Source organism: Ursus americanus, chromosome 35 (assembly GCF_024610735.1).
Source record: "Ursus americanus isolate L20-20 chromosome 35, mUrsAme1.1.p, whole genome shotgun sequence".
Lineage (NCBI taxonomy): Eukaryota > Metazoa > Chordata > Mammalia > Carnivora > Ursidae > Ursus > Ursus americanus.
Window position 1 is genome coordinate 26,279,072 of NC_142161.1, and position 21,709 is coordinate 26,300,780.

A 21,709-nucleotide genomic window follows, 5' to 3' on the forward strand; every position below is an offset into this window, starting at 1 on the left:
GGGAAGGTGCAAGACAGGGAGATTGATGACCCCACGAGCCTAGCAGCCAAGCACACTGGAAAGGGAAAGAATGAGGTTGCAGTTTGAACAATGCAAAAAGTTTTAAAATGAAGGCTTTTAACATTTTAATATAGGGGAGTTTAAAAGCTTTGGTGTTCAATTTCAGTTCAAAGTTATACTCTATAACAGCACTGTCTGACAGAAATAGAATGCAAGCCACACATGTAATTTAAATTTTCTAGAGGCCACATTTCAAGAAGTAAAAAGAAACAGATTAAATTGATTTTAATATTACATTTTATTTAACCCAATATGTCCAACGTATTATCATTTAAACATGCAGCAAAGAAGAAAAAAAATACTAATGAGGTATTTTACATTGTTTTCATATGAAGTCTTTAAAATCTAGTTTGTATTTCACATTTACTGTACATCTCAATTTGGGCTAGTCACATGTCAAGGGCTCAATAGCCACATGTGGCTGGTGGCTACTACCTTAGACATTATAGCTCTGTAGGCACCCTAGGAATAGTCATTCACCCATTTATCCAACTAATATATAATGAGTGCCTACTCTTTGTCAAACACTGTGCAAGGCATTAGGGATACAGCAGTGCAAAGAAATAACACATCTCTGCTCTAATAGAGCTCAGAGCTTGTCATCTTGGCAGGAACATAGATATTAAGCAAATAATTATCCAAATGTTTATAAAGTATGATAAAGGAAATGTATAAAGTACTGAAAGAGTATATAATCATGTGGGTCTAACAGTGAGGAACGAGCAATCGAAGGAATATTCATGAAGAAAGGGACATCTAATCTGAGATTGGAAGGGTGAATAGAAGTTGATCAAGCTTGGGGGCTAAAAGAAGGGAGAGATGGGGAGAACAGTGGTCCTGGAACACTTGAGAACCTCAGGGGGACAAAAAAATAAATAAAAGAAAGCCTACAAGCTGAGAGCATAATGCATAAGGGAGAGAATAGAAAAAAACGACATCAAAGAGGTAAACAGAAATCAAGCCCAATCAAGAATGTGAGCTTTTATAATAACAGCAAACGGCAGCTTGGAGATAATGTTAGAGAGAGGTGTGATGTGATCAGATTGCATGTTGAGAAGATAAAATCTGGCTGCCAAAAGAAAAACGTATTTGAGGTTATATAGAGTGAATGTTTGGAGACCACGTAGGAGGCTTCAGCAGCAGCCCAGTAGCAAGATGGTGCTGGTTCAGAATAGGATGGTGGAAAGAGACGTAAGAAATATCTAGGATGTAGATTCAGTGGGATCTGATATCAATGACTCAGTTGGATGTGAGGAATGAGGGAGAGGGATGCCAACTAGGTTTCTGATATGAGCAACCAGGTAAATGGTAACGCCATTTGATGAGCTGAAGATACCATGAAAGAGCAAATTTGGGGTATAAGAACATGAGTTCTATTTTGAACACGTTCATTTTGAGGAGCCTGTAGTATATCCAAGAAGGACTATCATCTAGACAGAAACATGGACCTGGACTTGGAGAGAGGTGGCAGCCCAAAGTTTAACTTTAAGATTCATTGGCAGAAAAATCTGAAGCCACGGGAACAGATGAAATCACCCAGTGCCCAAATGTCAAGTGAAAAGAACAGATGGCTGAGTCTTGAGAATCTTAATAAAAATTAAGTAGAGAAAAAAGACCCCAAGATGACGGACACGTGGCCAGGGAAGTCAAGGGACAAAAATACCCAAGAATGACAGGACAGGGAAGCCAAGAAGAGTGTTTTCTAGGAAGAAGGAGTGAGGGATAAATATGTGGAAAGCTCTTAAAAAGCCCAGTAAGAAGAATTGTTCATTGGGCTTTTCACAAGATGACCTTGTAAGAATAGTTTAAATAGAGCAGTGGGAGCAACTGGATCTGGAAGTGGAAACAGTACACAGGAACACCTCCGACAACCTGGTTATAACAGGAAGGTGAAAGACAGGCTGTAACATCACCTCTGTCCTCCATTCTCCATTAGCCTGCTTCTGTCAATGTCTGACCCACTACAGAATCAGCTCTGACACATGCATACTTAGAGCTACACATGAAAGGTCTGTAGCTAAAGCCAAGCAAACGTAATACCCTCAGTGGGGAAGGAGACTAAATATTAAATGACAAATGGTTGTTTATCATCAAAAGATGCTTCTTGAGGAACTCCAAGTCGAAAACAATTGGCACTGTGGTCAAAAGACTTTCCTAAAACATCCTTCAGCTGCTGAGGAACTTCCATTCTACACAACTCCACCCAGGTGGTTTTACTCCAGGGCCTGTGGTGATAGCCATTACTCCCTACTTTCCTACGTTCAGCACTACGGGAGAGAAAAATGTCCATGGGCAGCCCACAGGAGGCACAGATGATGGAGAGAGATGGAATAAAATAATTACCACATTTGAGAACCAAAGAGCAACCTGTCGACTCATTTCTAAGATTCTTGGCAGACTGTGGTCAGAAAAGCTAAAGTTTTCATAGATTTCAAAACCTCAAAAGACAGCATAGTGGAAAAAAAGAAGCTGGATCTCAGATCTGCCTAGATTTAAACCCTACTGTTCTACTTAGTGCTTGGGCAAATCACTTCCACAGGCTGAGCCTCAGTTTCTTTATCCAAAAGGGGGTGGGGGACCTAACAGTATCTCCCTTAGTTTTGTGGGAAAATTAAATGGGACAATGCTTAGGATGGAAAGTGCACAATGGAACCTGGCATTTAATAGTTAAGATAGTTAATAAATGTTCATTTATTCCCACAAGAAGCTTTTGATCCTTCTGACTCTCTGATCAAAATGGCCTTTAAATGTGCATTGAATGGGGGCACCTGGGTGGCTCAGTCAAACATCTGGCTCTTGATTAAGGCTCAACTCATGATCTCAGAGTCTTGGGATCAAGCCCCGTGTCAGGCTCCACGTTCAACGGGGAGTCTGCTTGCCCCTCTCCCTCTGTACCTCCTCTCTCTCTCTCTCAAATAAGTAAATTCTTTAAGTGTGCATTAAATGGCATGAATAGGACATGTGCTGCGCTTAACAGCTCAGGAAAAGAATCTATGTGAAAATCAGAAGACACGCAATAACAAAACAATATGTCAACATGTTCTGAAGAACTTAGGGAAATCCTGAAATCACACCAGTGATTATTATCTGACAGATGGGTAAATAAAACAGACAGCCCGTGACACTATCATTTCAGTCTTTCCAGAGGAGAATGAGGTACCATACCCTCTATTATAGGTCCCTCTCCACACAGATTCCGTCATTAATATCCTTCTTCACACAAGAAGAACCAACGTGATTTTCCCACTCCTTCCTGCCCACTTCAGAATGACAGTTAAATGACTGATTAAAGAAAAAAAGTATTTAACAGTACAGGAAACATTTTTTTTATTTTATTTCATTCAGTGGTTTAGAGATTAGTGGGCCTATATTCCACTTCCTTATCCACTATCCATATATTCCTTCCTTATCTGTTATCCTAGATTTTAAACTTCCAATCATTCTAAATCTCAGGTCAGCTGGAATGGTCTAAAAGAAATCTCTCAAATCTTTAGAGGAGGCGTTTTCTAAGGCAATGCTCATCCTCCTTGTTCTCCATGTACACAGTCAGTGGGAGTCACTGGGCCTATCCAAGATCTTGAAACCCTTTCACCCTCCCCCTGTGAATGAGAAAGACATTGTTTCAGAGTTTAATGCTCATCAAATCTAATGTAATTTCTTTGAGAATAAATCAGTTAGTAGCTCAATATACTTTACAAATGACCTTTGACTCTCCTCACAACCAATCGTACTCAGAACGAAGAGCAAGGAGGGATGTGCCCTTCTGAAGGCACTTTTGTCATGATCCACACCAGCTGGAAACCCCGGTGATGACGACTGAAGTAAGAACAAAATCAATCTCACATGTTGAAGTCAAGGTTTCTCACCATCTGGCCCACCTTGGCTTCCACATATCCCTCCTAGAAACTTTACAGTTTCATTGACTTTAGCTATTAGCCATTACCCAAAATACCCATCACTCTCTCGCACCTTGTACTTTATAAATGCTGCCACCTTTGTCTGGCCTGCCTTTCTGCCACCTCCACCTATTCAAGGTCCAGTTCAGATGTCCCCTCCTCCATGAAGTTTCCAGATCTACAAAGCCAGAAATGAGTCCTCCCTCCACTGAACGGCCACAACTCCTCGGACTCTGCCCACCCCATGGTGCTTTGCGCATGCCCAATTTAACTATCCTTATGTGGGGATGTGATCCATCTGTCCTACCAGCCTATAAGTTTCTTGATAACAAAATTATGCTTCAATGTCAAAATAATTCTTAACAAATGATAAGTGCCATACAAATAATAAGTGTTCAAATACATAATAATCTTTGTTTTAAAAGTCTTATCAAATGCTCTACATCACTAATCACATATTTCTCCATTTCCAATTTGCCTAACAATCAAGGACTATGGAAAATGATGGGCAAAGCCAAGGTCCTTTTAACTAGTTTCCAAACTTTGCACCACTTACCACTTACTTCCAGTCATCGGAATGTATTCATTATACTATATAATAAGGATTCAAGATTGGAATGGAAATTCACTTTTCAGCCTATAGGCTGATCCTTTAGGTCTTGACATTTCTATTGTGACAATATAATAAACATTTTCATCATATGAGAAAACATCCTTGCTCCTATGTACCAGATACGGAAATCACAGAGCCTATTGCCTGCTACCTGCCATCTCATCAGAAAGACAGAGTTCATTATGAGGATGGTGGGTGCTTTCTGTGACCCTATTTAAAGAAGAGCTCCTGAAAACCCACTCACTGAGGAGGGCAGGATTTTAATAACTTGAAGACTCGCACAATTTATAATCATTCCTCAGTTTGAACCTATGTCACATTCACCGTGTAAGAGATTTTTCTTCCTGTCTAAGACACTTTCCTCCAACACTTTCAAAGATTACTAAACAAAATGCTCTCCTTGTGCATCCCTTTTTGAGGAAAGGACTCCGCACCTCTCTCTAGAAGAATTGAAGCCAGTCAGATCATTTTCCAGGATTTTTCTAACAGCTCACCCTTCACATCAGAGGCAGAGCCCCAACTGGCTTGTGTAAAAGCAAATGATATGCAGAGGGAGACAGCTTGAGCCTCTACTAAGGAGCTTTGCTGTGGAAAAACGCAGCTGCTGTGGCTGGACAGATCCTGGGGAAAGGGGGCCAGCCCCTGAGAAGTCAAAGTTCACGAACAGCAGGTTGATTTTCAGTTAAATCCTACAATTTGGAAAATCTGTGTTTCCAATTAAAAAAAGATAGATGGCAGACTAAAAAGACTAGGTCCTTACAAGGACATAAAATATAGACAAAGCATAAGTAGCTTTCAGGGTCAAATTTTAATGATGTTTTGAAGCCAAGATGATTGTGTTTAGAGTAAAGCAGCCTCCACATGGCTGTGTTCTAACAGCCCCACTTACGGATGCCAAAGCTGCCCAGCCTCACTGGGTAGCAGTGGAACAGCTGGAAAGAAGGCACACTGCACAGACATGATCACGTCCCCTCTTCCCTGCCACCCTTCATGACGAGACCCTCCCAGCAGGACCATTTAAAGTGTTGCAAAGCCCTGCTACCCCCTTTGAACTCTTTCGCTGTTCCATTATTCTTCAATAAATGGAAACAGGGCAGAGTTTGTATGAGCTTTTGTGCCCCACACCTCTAGAAACATTCACATAGCTTGACCAGAATGCAATGTTGCTGCCTAAATGATAAAGGGATAATTCTAATTTAATTTAAAAGGGTAAGCCGTTAGGGGACTGAGCACCTCAGGGCTTATCCGCAAGAGCTCAGGCCTTTTATTACTAGATTTATATATCCCCATACCACCCAGATCAAAAGCGAGCGGAAGTCATTTCCACATAATGACTCTCTGGTCGCCTATGGATAATGAGTTTGTTATCTCCATCCATCTCTCATTAGAAAGGGATTGGCCCCTTTATAAACATAGTGCAGAGTGGCTAAACTTGATATCAAGCTTTTATGAAGAAAAAGCTGGGTAGAATCTCCCAGGGCCTCAGGAAAGCAGATTCTAACCTCATCTTCATTGGCTGGGTTTGGTAAATTTAACCTTGACACACTTCCCTATCTGAAGATGTAAAACAGGAATACCCTCTGAAAGAGTCTTGGTCAGATTTAATGATGCTGGTGTGTACTGTAAGAGAAATGTACAAATGGAATCCACACCTGTATTTTTCTGTGGTTCTATGACCCTGATCAAGCCTGGTAAAGACAATGATTCAATAAGAAAAAAGAATGCAGGAGTCTGTTATTGAGAGTGAGCGAGGATACCCGATACGGCAGGTGGACTCTGAGGGTTGAGGGGGCTGTTCATGCACCCTCATGGCACCCAAGCTGATAATCCACAGCTCTGAACTCTGATCAGGAGAATTTCCCAATCACAGGGGCCACAGGGACCATGTCAAGATGCCTTCCAAGAGGGGCATGTGAGGAGTCGGTCAATTATATCCACTCTCTTGTTTCTCAATCTGGAGTATAACTTTTGATTGCTTGTATGTTACTTCAGCAGTAAACAGCAGCAAAAACCAAAGCACCTTAATGTAGTTAAGCCTTAACATAGTCCAAGTCACCATTCTCACCAATCTCCAAACCCCAACCAAACTGTTTCATCCAGTCTAGGTCACCAAGTCAAGACAATGTGTACACTGCCAAAGCTGTAAGAACAACTTTGTCCTACACCAAGCGTGGCCTGACATGAGTGGTTCTCCACCCTGGCTACACATTAGGATCACCCAGAGAGCTCTTAAAATCCAGATGCCAGGTAGCATCTTGACAGAGTCAGAATCCTAGGGCTGTGTCACTGCTTTTCAAGTCTTCCCGAGGTGATTCCAAAGTGCACTCAAGGTTGAGAACCACTACTGTAGAGTATCTTTCCATCCTATTATAAGAGCTCAGTTCTAGGATGAACAACTCATCCACGTTTGCCCTACTTTCTCAGTTTAAGCACTGAATGTCCCACATCCCAGAACCTTTTCAGTCCCAAACAAACCAGGACAGTTGATCAGTCTAGGGCTGAATGCAATTTTTTCAATAATTAAGTTTCAACCCACGAAAAGGATGTTCTTTTTATTCTTCTTATACTTGCCATTGGTGATCCATCTCAAATCAAAATCCACTATTTCTCACCTACTCCATATATGCTCTTTATTTTGTATCTCATTCCCCATCTAAAGGACTCACGGGAAAATGTCTAAGACCCAAGGGAAATTAACTCATAAGCAGGGAATTACCTTAAAAAGTTAAAAACGGATTTCAGTGAACATTTATTAAAAACTTATTATATGCCAAGCACAGTTTCAAATGCTGTGGATCAAAGATGAATAAGAAGAGAAGCTTACATCCAGAGTGTTCAGAGTCTGCTAGCACTGTAACAACCAAGGCTGAAAGAGGAGAAGACCAAGGGCAACAGCAAGAAAATGAAGGAGATTAAAAAGTAGTACAGGAGAATAAATTTGTAGATTTTATACTATATATTACACTGTAACTTTGAACTTTAACTTTTATAAGAAAATATAATACTTACCTGTTCCAAATAAATACGTAATGCTAGGAGAACAAAAACAGAAACTTCCACACCTGATTTTAAAAAGCGTATCTCTTCATGTATCACTTCAGAAAATGTTTTATTTCTGAATCCTAAAAATTGGGGCAGATGAGGTGATTCAGAACCACTTAAAGCTCCTAGATAATCCAAGGTCAATGATCAGTATAAAGCCCAAAGTACATCTAAGTAAAGGAAGCTACTTGACTATTAATTTGCCTTCATTTTGAAGTTTATGCTCACCATACTATGAATAACTCTCTCTCTCTCTCGTGTAACTCACTTAAGAAAAGCAAAAATAAAAATAGCACAAATGGTGGACTGATAGGTCAAGGTGTATTGAATAAGACACAGAAACAAACAGTGAAGAGTGAAAGTAATCTCTGAATTTTATAAGAAAATAAAATATAGTCCTCTCTTTCAATAAAGCCAGACATCAAAAAAGAACCGGAAATAAACTTTCAGCACTCATTCTGGAACATTCTCAGCCAACAAGTAGACCCATGGTCAAATTTGGATAGGTTTAAACATATTATGGTTATAATTCTCCAGAAAAGGTGATCATAGGCTCATTCAGCTTTCATTTTATTTTTAAGTCTAATCAGGGGGACATCCAAGGGACAAAAAAAAAAAAAAAAACAACTAGAATAATATCATCACATCAGCCTTAAAGATATCTAAGAATAGATAAATTCTAGTTCTCCTTTTACTTCTTACTGAGAAATGGATAAAAAAAAAAAAAGGCGAGAGTCGTTACCACTTCATATCACAACTTCAAAAGACCAATCACATAGGCTGTAATTACTACATGATTGGGTCTTTTCTGAAATTAGCTCTGTTTAAACAGGAACCATGTCCAGATTAGGGCTTCAGGAGTCTGCTGGAGTGGTGTGTACTAGCTTGCAATGACTAATTGGTGAATTTTGTGAGCTGGTTGTGTCACACATGGTAGCTTGAAATTAGGCATGATGGGAGTATTTACACCACAGTGATGAGCAAGAGCTAGAAATCAGGGGTTTTTTCCTCTTTTTTTGAAAGCTGGTTGTTAAACACTGACCAGCACACCACTTATTCTAGCTCACTTATCTTGAATGTGTTAAGAGTCAGATACATTTTTTGAGTGAATTCTGGATCAGAAGAATAAGAGTCTCAAGGACGGCTTTTGTGAAATGGCCACAAAGCACAAAGAATGCAAAAGTTTTTCTACCACAGTGGAAGAGTATGAAGAAAAAAAACCGCAACCTCTCTGTACCTTAGCTCAAAATAGATCCCCCTTTAAGGAGCAGGTGCATGAATAAAGCTATAGCATGGAAAGAGGCTGGCACTCGAGATGCACACAGGCCTCTCGCCCTCTCTGACTGTACCATCTCCACACCATGGCGTATGTAAATCAGGTTGGAAAGACCAGACATGGTGTTCCTAAGAAGGACCATACACTCTCTATATCAGATTTACTCAGTTTCGCAAGCCAGAACATCTTCCCTTTCCACAGCCCCACGATGATGCCCTTCATGAAATACATGATGCCCTTCATGAAATATCAATACAAAATTGGATTCCAAAGCCTTTCCTCTCTGTCATACCAAAGTCACCCTGAGGAGGGGGAGAAAGAAGCAGCTTCTTGCTTCCCATTTGAAGGTGATATTCAAGGTAAGAGATTTTTTTACTTTTGTTCATGCTTTGTAAGCATGAACACAGAATTACTGGGAGTCCTGATTGTGTATTAACATTTTTATCCAAACTTGTTGAAACATCAGTTTCCTATTTCTTTCCCAGGAATATATTTTATGTGTCCAGCGCTGCCCTCCTCACCTTTCACATCCCTTTTTGTGACAGTCTAAAGTGAAAGTACAGGAGGTCAACCTTTTATTGATTTAGCAATGCTTCCCTTGGCTTACAGAGGTGGAGAAATGTTTCCTGTCCCTTACAAGGCATAAAGGTAGAAAATCGAGTTTTGCAAAAGGATGTCACACTCTGTCCATACCTTCCTTAGCCTGCTTGGGGCACTGATATCCTATGCTGACTGCTTACATGCAGCAGCCCCCCATCATGCTCTGGCACCCCATGTCAGGTCATCAGTCCCCCACCTGTATGGCTGCCTAGCTAAACCTTCTCTGGTCCCAGGACCCCACACTGAGCTACTCTCTCATGAGATCACCCTTCTTACCTCACTCAGGCTCTGAAATCTCTTGGGTTCTTGGTTCTTTTAAACTCCTCATATCTGGAATAAGTAGTTTATCTCTCTTTTTGTTCCCAACAGAATTTGCTGTAAATGTTCCTATGGTCCGTAGAAAGAAAACAGGAAGGAAGGGAAGGAAGCGAGAGAGGAGAGAGGAATGGAAGGAAGGAAAGAAGGGAGGGAGGGAGGGAGGGAGGGAGGGAGGAAATGTCCAGGGACAATTTTCTGCCCACACACCTCTCTCTGCATGCTCATAAAACTAAACCCTTTTCCTCCTACTGCCTTTTCATGTTTCTGGATTGCCAACATTACTGAGCTGTGGCAACACCCCTCAATACCACGGCCACATACCTTTTGCAATTCCTCTTAACAGTTTACTCTTCTCTCAAGATATTTTGCAGGAAAGGGAAAAAAGAAAAGCTTAAGAAAAATTTTGCTCTGCAGCAGCCCTGGGAATTTTAAACTCTGAGAGGTGCATTCACATCATTAGGCTAGCAAACAAACAAGAAAAGCTTTGTTTTCCCAGAGCCCATTTTAGAAAATAACTTTTTTAAAAAAGGAAAAACAAAGGCGTCACAAAATAGATGTCACTAAAAATATTTCATTAATTCAAGATGGGTAGTACATTGGGCTCCAACCACTTTCCTTCCTGAGATCACTCTGATAACTTGCTATCAAAAGCAAGGAAGGAATAAATGAACCCCCAGCAATGGCATACCCAATCTGGGAGAAGTAAAAGGAGAGGCAAGACAGAAGCTAGCTGGAAAATGGAATTTATAAATGGAAGACGCTGTACAGAAAGCCATCCTGATCACAGCTAGCTATTAGAAAGCATCAGTGACAGGGTACTTTGGGGACAGCTGTAGACATTCATTTGCATTTGAACATAAGCAATGACCAGCCTAAAGGAAGTTTAATTAACTTTGCTTTCAATTACTACTGTGATGTAATTAATTATCTCTGTCCCCTAAACCAATTTTTTTTTTTTGGTTGATCTTTTGTTGATGGGATCTTACAGAGGATGGAGCAACAAGACTTTTTAACACTTTATGGCTCATCAGGATCTTCAAGACCCCCAACTGAAAATGCTAGCATCTAATACAGTAGTTGCGAAAGCGGGGAGGAACAAACCCCCCGCAATGTGCTACACGATCCTCAGGAATGCTGAACAAAATATCAAGACTTCTATTTTCTAGTGTATTTTAATCCTTAAAAAAGAGAAAGAAATCAAGGTCTACTAATATCTGATATATGGGTCAGCTCTGGCACCCTCACTCAGCAGAGATGTCCCATTGCCAGGTAGTCAAATGTCACCTGTCTAGGACATGTATGGGTCTGGAGTCCGTCTGAAAGAGGAGTGCGAGGAGCTGACAGCCCCACCCTTGCTGCTGCTTTGACATCTTGCTCTATGTTGTGGTTTACATATGACCAAATAAGGGGAGTCACAGATCATAGTACCTAGAATCCTCACTAAATGCTCTAATGGCTTTAAGATATTTCCGCAAAAAAACCAACATGCTAATAATGCTGCAAGTAGACATATAAGAAGACAGCAGCGGCCACACTGACCCCCTACTTCCAGTACCAGCTCTTTTTCTGCTCCGTACTAAATCCGTTCCTTCAAGGTGAGTTAGATCTTTCAACATGAAGCGAGAAAACAACTGCTTTACAAAAGGAATTCATGTATGGAAAGAGCATTGTGAAAAATGAACATTTGGAAATCTTCCCATCACTACATGATTCTGTTGAAGAAAACACTGTAAGTATATTGCTATAAACAGTCTCCTGTCTGACAACTGTTTTTAAATCTTCCAAATGGAGAGTTTCAGTGGCTTCTGAACGCCTTTGTTCAAAACATTAAAATGCATTACCTTCAAATTGGTTTTGCAAAAACATCTGATTAAGATTACAGAAGATGGAAATTTGCTAACCATATTTCAACAAAAACCATTGCAAGATGAATTTGGGGTTGAAAATTAACTTACATGATTAAGCAAGTGAAGTCCATGATGGATTTCTTCTGCTTGGATATTTTTGAGGAATATTTTTCAACCACGACAATAATTGAAAACCAAGTCTCAAAATAAATTGAATTTGAAACATACCTGCTAATTGCTTCATTGCAAAGTTTCAAACTAATAGTCTACAAAGTAATAAAGCACATGCAAGTACACTGCTCTCATTTAAAAATTGTGATAATATTTTAATGAGAGCAAAAATATTCTGTAACTATCAACCAATAAAATATCATTTTAAGGTGTTTGTACTTATGTCACCCTTTTTAGTCCCTTTATGTTTTATAATAAATGAATATGGCCATTGACGTACATGTATATAAATGATAAATATACACAGATTATAGGTGAATGTTCAAAAATATTTTACTGATACAGACGCAAGATCGGAAAAGTTTGTGACCACTGGTCTACAGTGACTTCTGGCTTAGTGAGAATTCACTTCCAACTATTATGGTGTCTACGTGCACATCAAGCAGAAGCTCCTTGTTAGATAAGTAAGGGAGCAGCAAAAACGTATTCAGAATAGTGCATCGATAAAGTTTTAACTAAGAAATAGAAGATGCACTAAAATGTGGGTCACAAAATGTAGTCTTTAAGTATTCATATTCACCTCAGAATCACAACCCCGTGCCCATACTGGTTCCAGTACTCTGCTTTAAATGTATTTAAAATGCTGGGCATAATTAAGGCATGCATTTGTTAACCTTAAAAATAAAACTGCCAGTTATTTCACCAGCAAAAGATGGATTTATTCCAGAATAGCAGAGAATTTCAGGAAGGAAGTGGAAACTTGGGAAGGTTGCTATGAACAAAATGTCCATTGGAGTAAACTGGAAGTTTGAAGTATAGTGGCTTTTCATTGGCTTAACTATGACTGTCTTTCATTGGCTGGGCTGTTGTCAGGGGGAGGAGGAAGACTTCCTTCCTCCTGCTTGGATATTAAAGGAGTATCCGTACTACCCATGTACAAGGTACATCTCTTCTTATTGCATTTGTAATTGACCACAAGTGGTAGGGCATGAGAACTCCCCCTGCCAAACCCTCTGACTCCATTTTAGTGAGGTTTCTCTTAATTAATTTTCACACCTTCACTTCAAGGGTTGTTAAACCCATGTAACTATCTTCCACCTTAAAGTGAAATTTCTGATCATCAAAACAAACCTTTCATCATGGACAAATTTTCCTTAATTTTATGTCAAATCATGCCACTCCAACATTCAACAGTCTCCAGCAGGCCTGCCATCTCAGAGCAAAACCTCAAAATCTTAGAAGTGCCTACAAGGCACAGATGTCACCCCTCGCTACTTCTCTGCCATCAGCTCCCAATCCTTCTGCCTTCAGTCCCCAGGCCATAGCTACACACTGGCCCACTGTTCTTTCCTGAACATTCCAGGCCCGCTCCCACCTCAGGCTACACTTGCTGTTCTCCCAGCCTAGGAGACTTTTCTCGCCATTGGCATCTCCATCACCAACCTCCAGTCTTTCCTTGATTGTCACCTTACCAGGAAGACTTTACCTAAAAGCCCTCCTGCAACCCTTGTTCTCCTCCCCTGATTTATTTTTGTCCTTAACTCTGATCACCCATCTCAAATAAGATATGTATTTACTTGCTGTTCCTTATTTAGTCAAAAGGGGAAATCTTTGTGTTTTATTTACTGCTGCACCCCCGGCAGCTTGGACACTACCAGGCACGTAGTATAGTAAACAAACCCCTTTGGATAAGCATTCATCTTTAGATGAATTGTTGAAGAATCGTTTCAAAATTCTCAAAAGGACAAAGAGAAACCATTGATTTGACATTTATTGTGCATTTACTATGTATAAGTCACTGTTTTTGATTTGTTGGAGCAAATACAAAGATGAACAAGATAAAATTCCCTCAATAAGTTTATGATTCAATACGAAGTACAGACACAAGTAATTGTAATAATACCTGACAGGCTACGGATGTTAGCACCACTGAAAAGTTGCTGACATGGGGAGTCTGGGAAAGAAAGAACCACTTCTGACTGTTTGGAAAGAGAAAGGGATGTGAACTATCAGTAAGGACTTCGGAGAAGAAAACATTCTAACTACCTCTCAAAGATATAGTTTTGTTTATAACTTTAAACCAGTCACATATTATATAATAGGGTTCATTTTTCTCTAAGATTATTTTAAGTTTCTCCCTCTTTGCACTACACAGAGAGGTAAACAAAATGAATTTATAAATGTATTTGGCCTCAAGAAGCCTAGAGCTTCTTATAAGTCTGGGAATTATTAGAATTTTAACAAAGCTTTTTAAATTCAGAAATAGAGAAATTTGACCCACCATAGCAAAGAGACATTGTCACATCAAAGGAGAATAAGTGTGGAGCTGAAATGGCTGGGATGTACACTGGTCTGAATGGTGGAAGACGGTGTGTTTGTTTGATTTTTAACACCAATAGTTTCTTCCAGCAAATGCCACATTCATGGGAGGCTTATGTTTCTTATTATGTCATTTTGCCACTTAAAGAGGATAACAAGGACAAGTCAAAGTCCCATGAATCTCTATTAATCTTTAATTCAATCTCATCTCAAAGATCAAGACATCAGATCAAGATTCCCTTCCCCTCTACCAAGCACTCGAATCCTTTTATGCCAAGTGGGAAGAAGAGATATGAATCCAAGATTACTAGATTTATACTTGATAGCATTTTTATCACATGCTACTATTATATATCTGTGATCATTGCACCTGCTGAGTCAGAAGCACCAAAAGACCAGGTTCAAGAGCTCTTGCAACTATTTAGTTGCTGAACTAAAATAGGCATCTGGACAGAAGAGACTTCTGTTTGAAAGAGAAGAGCAAAAATATCTTCCATGCTGTAAAAAAAATGCATAACCTTCCAGTCACGGGGTGATGGTGGGCCAGTGGAAGAGACAATGGCAACCCATAATCTCTTTGAGGCTATAATTGGAGTGTGTTCCTCATTGCTGCATCAAAAAGGACTCCCAGGGGGTGCCTGGGTGGCTCAGTCATTAAGCATCTGCCTTCGGCTCAGATCATGATCCCAGGGTCCTGGGATCGAGCCCCGCATCAGGCTCCCTGCTCAGTAGGAAGCCTGCTTCTCCCTCTCCCTTCCCTCTGCTTGTGTTCCCCCCCTCTCACTGTGTCTCTGTCAAATAAATAAAATCTTTAAAAAAAAAAAAAAAAGGACTCCCAGGAGCCCTACTGGAGTCATACAAGTAGCTGTCTGAAGATGAATAGGTCCCAAGAATAGAGAACTCCAGCATTATTTCCATATTAACTAAAGAGATTAGGATGAATATTAGACCCCACACAAATATTTTATTTATAAATAAAAGTTAGAAATGGCTATGAACACAAAACTGTTAAAGGTAGGAAACTCTTCCCATTATAAATAAACATCCATAGCTTTTAATCAAGTATAAAATCATATATCCTGCTCAAATCATTTTCTTAAGTGATTAGAATATGTAAATCAATGAAGGAAAATGTCTTAGGGATAATGCTTTGATTCTATGACAAGGATGTTTATCAGCAGTCATGAATGTCACCTATACATAAATGTCTTTCAGAAGAAGGGGGGCAGGTAGATGCTACATGATGACTACAGAGCTCAAAAACAAGTCATTTGTTTTGCCAACCGCTTTTGTAATTAGGCTCCTGTTTGTGTTTTCTTGTTGATTCCAAATCAATGAACAGTTTATTTCTCAGTTCAGGATGTCCTTTGAATAAACTGATTTCCAGAGCCAAGGAGTTAATTCCCACCGTTTACACGACACTCGAGGTTAATTATTAAGCAGGTAGTGTACATTTCATTTCCAAGAGGAGATAGACATCGCCCCGGCAGTCCACAGGGATAATGGAAGGAGGAGGAAGATCTGATCTTCATTTTGCTGTTGATGAAGTGAATATCCTGAATGGGTATTCTGAGGCAGTCTAATGAGACAACACAGCTCACAGCGGAAATTGGAAATATTCCGAGTTGCTGGAGGAGAAGAGACTCAAACCTGCTTTTGTTTATTTTCTCATCTCCAAGAGCTTTTATGCCATCTCCCCAAATATGAGAATGTGCCTCATGCCTCCCCTGCCACTCCTTTTCAATTGTGTGTGTTACCCAGGGGTCACAGCAGTTCCAGATGGGAGTGGTCATTCTAACCCCAGACCAGCATCTACATTTGGCTCCTGTCCACAAACAGGGCCCGTGAAAACTTGTTTCCACGCTTACACCCTGGATCCTCTTGCCACCTCATACAAATGGCCTTGACACATCCCAGGGCACAGGACCCCAGAAGTATAACCCACAGACCCAAGTGCGTTATTCAGGAGTGTGTATGTAATTCATTCCATTCTGTAAAGCAGACCTCAGCCACAGTTTAGAATCAAATGCGGGACATAGCTCTAATAAAATGATGTCTGTAGCCCAAGGAAATACCACCATCAATTTTTACTGAAGTCCCTTATTGACTAAAGTCTAGCTTCTTTTAGGTTTAGGTGAATGTCTTTCACGTCCTGTGGCCTATGAACCTGCGCAACCATTAAGGCTGATCTACTCCACAGGCAAACAAAACTTTCTGACCTTCAAAATTACCCATCCAAAAATTTTCAGCAAAAGCTTTCGAGAACTCTAACAGGATACCTGAGGAACAATGCAATGCTTATTATCGAGGGTTCCTCTACACTTTGCTTATACAAAATGCTCTCTTCTCACCCCCCATTTTCCCTGCCCTTTCCATATGCAAAAACCAAAAGGATAGTTCATATTAAATTTTAAGATCTCTACGGGGAGAAAACTCAATAAATTTCTATTGGCTAAAGCCAAACAGCACAAAAATTTTCTTCCATAAATGAAGTTTCAGGAAAAGAAAAAAATTTTGGACCCAACAAAATAGTCCCCCCACCTTCCTCAAACAAGGTTTTTGTTGAAAGCCCATGATTTATAAGCAGCACATAGCCGTGGTTCTCACCTGCTGCAAGAAAAGCAAAAGGTATTTTAAGCTTCAATCCTATGCATTTTCCTTAAGAAATGATACCTACTGACCAGCAAGAAGAATTAGCTGTAAATAGCCAATAAATATCATTTTATGAACTTGAGGGCCCCAGGGGGACCCTTATTTTACCAATGAGCTAGGTTTTTAAACAGGACAGATGGGTATGTGGGCACATTAGAGATGCCACCTCATGGCCATAACTGTGCATCTCCCTCTGAGACAACAGGTAGCAAAAGAAACGGCAGCCCAGCAGGATGAGGCCGGCAAAGATGAAAATTCATTTCAGGTGTCACAGTGAACTATGCCCTGTCCTATCCCACCCCTGAAGACCGGCAGCCTCTTCCGGGTTTTTTCTTCCTTTCTTTCTTTTTCCTTTCTTTCGGGGCCACTTTTCTCTGTGCCTCTGCCTCCTACCCTGTCTCCATCCAAGTAGGAAGAGGGCTGGGGCAATGGGGAAGACTCCTAGCTTTCTCCTTCCACGTCTCTTCCCCTATTTCTATCCCTCAAGTCTCTTTCCCTCTCTCCCTGTCTCACTTTGGTGTTTCAATTTGGTTTTCTTGTTTTGCAGGGACCAGGACTGATTTTACACTCCAGGAAATGAGAGAATACAGCTGGGCAAGGAGTTCTGGGGGAGTGAATCACTATTGTTCCCAGTGGTTTTATTTGTCTTCTTTACAAGTCTCCTTGCTGCCCACAAAAGTGCCAAGCTCCTGATAAATGGGACAGTGAGGTGTCACATTTTTCCCCTCTAAATGCAGAGTACACTTTCACAGCCTTGCTCCACTGCACTGAAAAATGAAACTATAACTACATGCCGGAAGGCCCTTAAAGAATTCCTTTCTAGGCATAGCCGCGGAGTAGCTTCCACACGGCTACATAAGCGCTTCGGAGGAAAAATATTTATCCCCATAAAATGATTTCCCACAAGAAAACTTTGGCCCTACAGCTACCTTCCCCGGGAATCCCAGTTACATGACCACCATTAGAAGCCACACCTGTGATAAGAGGAATATCAAGGGGAAAGGAGAAGCTCTTCCCAGTGAGCCCTGAGTCCTATAGACCTTTCTATCCCCATTGGCTGGCATGGTATAAGCAATACATGTGTATTGGTAACGATGAGGCCTTGTTTTACAGCCTAAAGTTCTGCCAAGACTAGAGTCCTGACCCATCTTCTCTCTTCCCAGAATTTTATTAGTTCTCAAAAATAATGGAAGTTTTCTTACAGGTTTCAATAAGCCACCACTATCAAGAATGAAAGCCTCCCTCCGTAACTACATTATGTCACACTTGTAGCCCCCGTTGCTCCAAACCAGAGGCTGGCAAACAATGGGCCATCTCGAACCCACCACCTGTTTTTGTAAAAGGGTTATTGGGACACAGCCACAGCCACTTGCTTATGTATTGTCTGTGGCTGCTTTTGCCCTGCAATGGCAGAGTTGACTAGTTGCCACAGGAAATGTATGACCCTTTACAGAAACAGTAGATATGCCAGCTTCAAGCAACAGAACACCTAATGATCATCATGCCAATAACTGCTATCACTCACTGAGTGTTTACCCTGAGAAAATGTTACATGTTTGGCATGGATTTTCTCATTTAATTGTCACAACAACCTATGAATTCAGCATTTTTATGATCACCATTTTAAGAAAGAAACTAAGCACAGTGTATATGGATATCAAATCACCACAATGTATTCTTTGATATCTTACAATTTTACATGTGGATTATATCGCAGTAAAGCTGATACAGAAAAAAAGAAAGAAAGGAAGGAAGGAGGGAGGGAGAGAGGAAGGGAAGGAGGGAAGGAAGGAACAAATGAACGAACGAACGAACGAACGAACGAACTAGGGATGTTGTAAGAGGAGCCAGAAGTCAAACCCAGACAGACCAGCTTGAAAGCCCATGCTCCATCCCTTCTCCAAACTGTCGCTGGATTTGGGGAGGCTAATGCCCTGGCAGGCAAGAAACTGAACAGTAGGACATTGTGAAAACAAAACAAGGAATGCCTTTTTTTTTTTTTAACTGAAGAAAGTAGGGCCAAAGAATGAGAGAGGATTTCGCTTAATCAACACAAGAGCTGGCATAGCAGGCTGTAAAAGTTCACCCAAGCTAAACTTTTAAAGCAGCTTCATAGATGAAAGTTTCATCTTACATGAAAAACAGGAAGAGAGAGCAACTAGATAGGTACTGAATTCGGTGAGTGGATGAGTGGGTGGATAGAGGGATGGATGGAAGAAAGCGAGAATACCTGGAAGAATCAGAGGGAGAATTGAAGGACCCCATGCTGGGAAGCATAGGAACCAGAGTAAACAGGTTCCTATTAGCAGGATAATTTGGAGGTCCTCTCTACAGGCCACTATCATCAACATGACTCAGCCCTAGAAACATTCAGCTTCTGGGCATTTCCATTTCAGATTTCAAATTCCAAGGGGAGAAAAATCATATTAGGCCACTGGGCTCAGGTTCGTCCCTATCCCAGCACAGCAGTCCTCAGCTCCGGCTGCACATTAGAGTCACCTGGGGAATTTTTAAAGCACACCAACTCCATAGCTTCATTTAAGCTCAATAGAAACTGAATAACTGAATCTCTGGAGGTGAAGCCTTGGGTGAACTCAGGACTGTATTTAGATTCTGGGAAGCAGTACTCGCGCTCTCCTTCATTGCCCCCACTGAGGCTGGCAGCCATCTTATGAAACCAACTAGAAACAGAGCAGAGAGAATCTCAGGGCTAGAGCCCCCCACTCACTCTGACCTTTTCAGGTTCACAAGCTAATAAAAGCCTCGTTATTCTTTAAGCTAACTTGTGTTGGGTCTTTTCTTGCTTACAAAATGCAGCACCCTAACCAGCAGAATCCTGATCTCTAAGAATGAGGCAGTCTCACTAATCTGCATCATCGAAACGAAATCACATCCAACTAGTTCATCAACATATTTCAAGCATCCACTCTATTTCCAGACCTGTCCTGAGTGCTATAGGCAATATCAATCATTGTTAGACTCCCTGTGTCCTCAAGAAACATATTAAAAAATTTTCTAAAACTGACCTATAGAATCTAGAAGAAACAGAGTTGGGAGATTGGAACTGAGTATGCTAATATACATTTCCTTTTTTGTCTGGTTGCTTTCTTTGAAAAGGTGGGCTTTCAAACAAATATATGGAAATTGTGTTCTGGGAGAAATTTTTAAGAATGGTTATCTTGAGCATTGGCTTAGATGTTGGCCTTCTGATATGGGAAACTAATGATGTTTCTAGAACTATTTGCAGGGCTGACTAAAGGGCAATCAAAGGAACTCTTATAAGATTATCTACAGCTGCAAAGTCATAATTTCTGAAGCAAATCACACTTTCCATGCAAAATCTCATCTCTTCAAGGAAAGCGGTGCAACCTTGCGGGGAGGCAGGAAGAGCAAAGCACTGATTTCAAAGGAGAGCTTCTTACCAAACTCATCCAAATCTCCAGTGGCCACTTGCTTCTCAGCAAACCACCTGATCTATGTGGAGAGAAATAAATCTTCTCCTTGGTGGTTCGACAGTTAGTCCCATGGAGAGTGCTTCCAAGATGTGAAAGGAAAGAAATTTAAATAATTAGGAGAATAAGCAACTGCAGCCTCTTCTCCTTCAGCACCAGGGAATTCGGTTATTAGATTTTCAACCTCTCTGACTCTGAAGCAGCCAAATGGTGCACACCAAAACTGCTTCAATTCAGGGCCAGACTCTCACTGCTCAGGGCTTACACAGACTCCCTAATCAGATCCGGCATTGTAGTTCACAGTACCCTTGAACGAGGAGCTATAGGAATTGGAACAAGGGTTTATCTCTTTGAAGATATTTGGAGAAACCTCTCGAACATATTAAGTAAGGCTGAAAAAAGGCAAATTCTGATAAAATTTATAAACAGAGAGGCAAACGGATTTTGATGGTCATGGTGACGATGAGTTAAAATGTAACGCTGACTCATCTTCCTTCGGAATTCAGAGGTGATTTTCTTTTAAGCTTTTGTATCTCAAACTATTTCAGAGACTCGCTGTGGGTATCACTTAGCAGTGGTATGTTGTAGAATTTTCGCTTTGGTTGCAAAACAGTTTCTTTCAGTCTCAAAGAACATAACTGCTCAAGTCAACCAAAAAAATTTTTTTAAACCCACAGTTTTCTAAATAGGAATGGCATCTTTTTAAAATGTGGCTCTCCTAAAACAGGAATATTCACACTGTTACTGTGACAAGCTTATCAGGAAGACATATCTGGTCAACACTCCTACCATCCCAAATGGGAAGACCCTGTGAAGGACCAGCAGGGACCTATTCAACAGAATGGAGAGCCATTAAAAAAAAAAAAAAAAAAAAAAAAAAAAAAAAAAAAACTTTTTTGTATTTAGAGCTGTATGGGCCACGCCTTAACACAATTCTTGTATAACTAGCAAGAGGATTTCCGCAGCTTGGAAACCAGAGATAAAATTAATGTATTGGTTGATACCCACAACAGCCTCTCAGGTGTCATCATTGAGAATTATTATTTTCAGCAGTTCATGGCTCATTTCTTTAAAATTAAAATTAGTGTTGTGGCACCCAAGGATAATTTTCCAGCTGTCTCTACAGAGAATAATATAAGCTTGGTGAGTTTAATGAATGGTAGTTTACTGCCAGTCAGTGTCAATGCAGTGGATGAGTTTGTATTTAACAGAAACTGGAATCACAGCCTTACCACTGTGTCTTCATTAATATGAAATCCTTATATAGCCATGTTAGCTAATAAATTATGCTCAGCATCTTAATTACCTTATCAAAGAAAATGATTCCTAATGACCAAGGAGGGGATATGGGAGTACAGAGAGAAATCAGGGCCAAATTAGTTGGGATGAAATTGAACCCTCTGCAGATTGGCAGATCAGATCTGAGCTAGTTAGTAGGAAATGTGTGGCCAGAATTAGCAGGA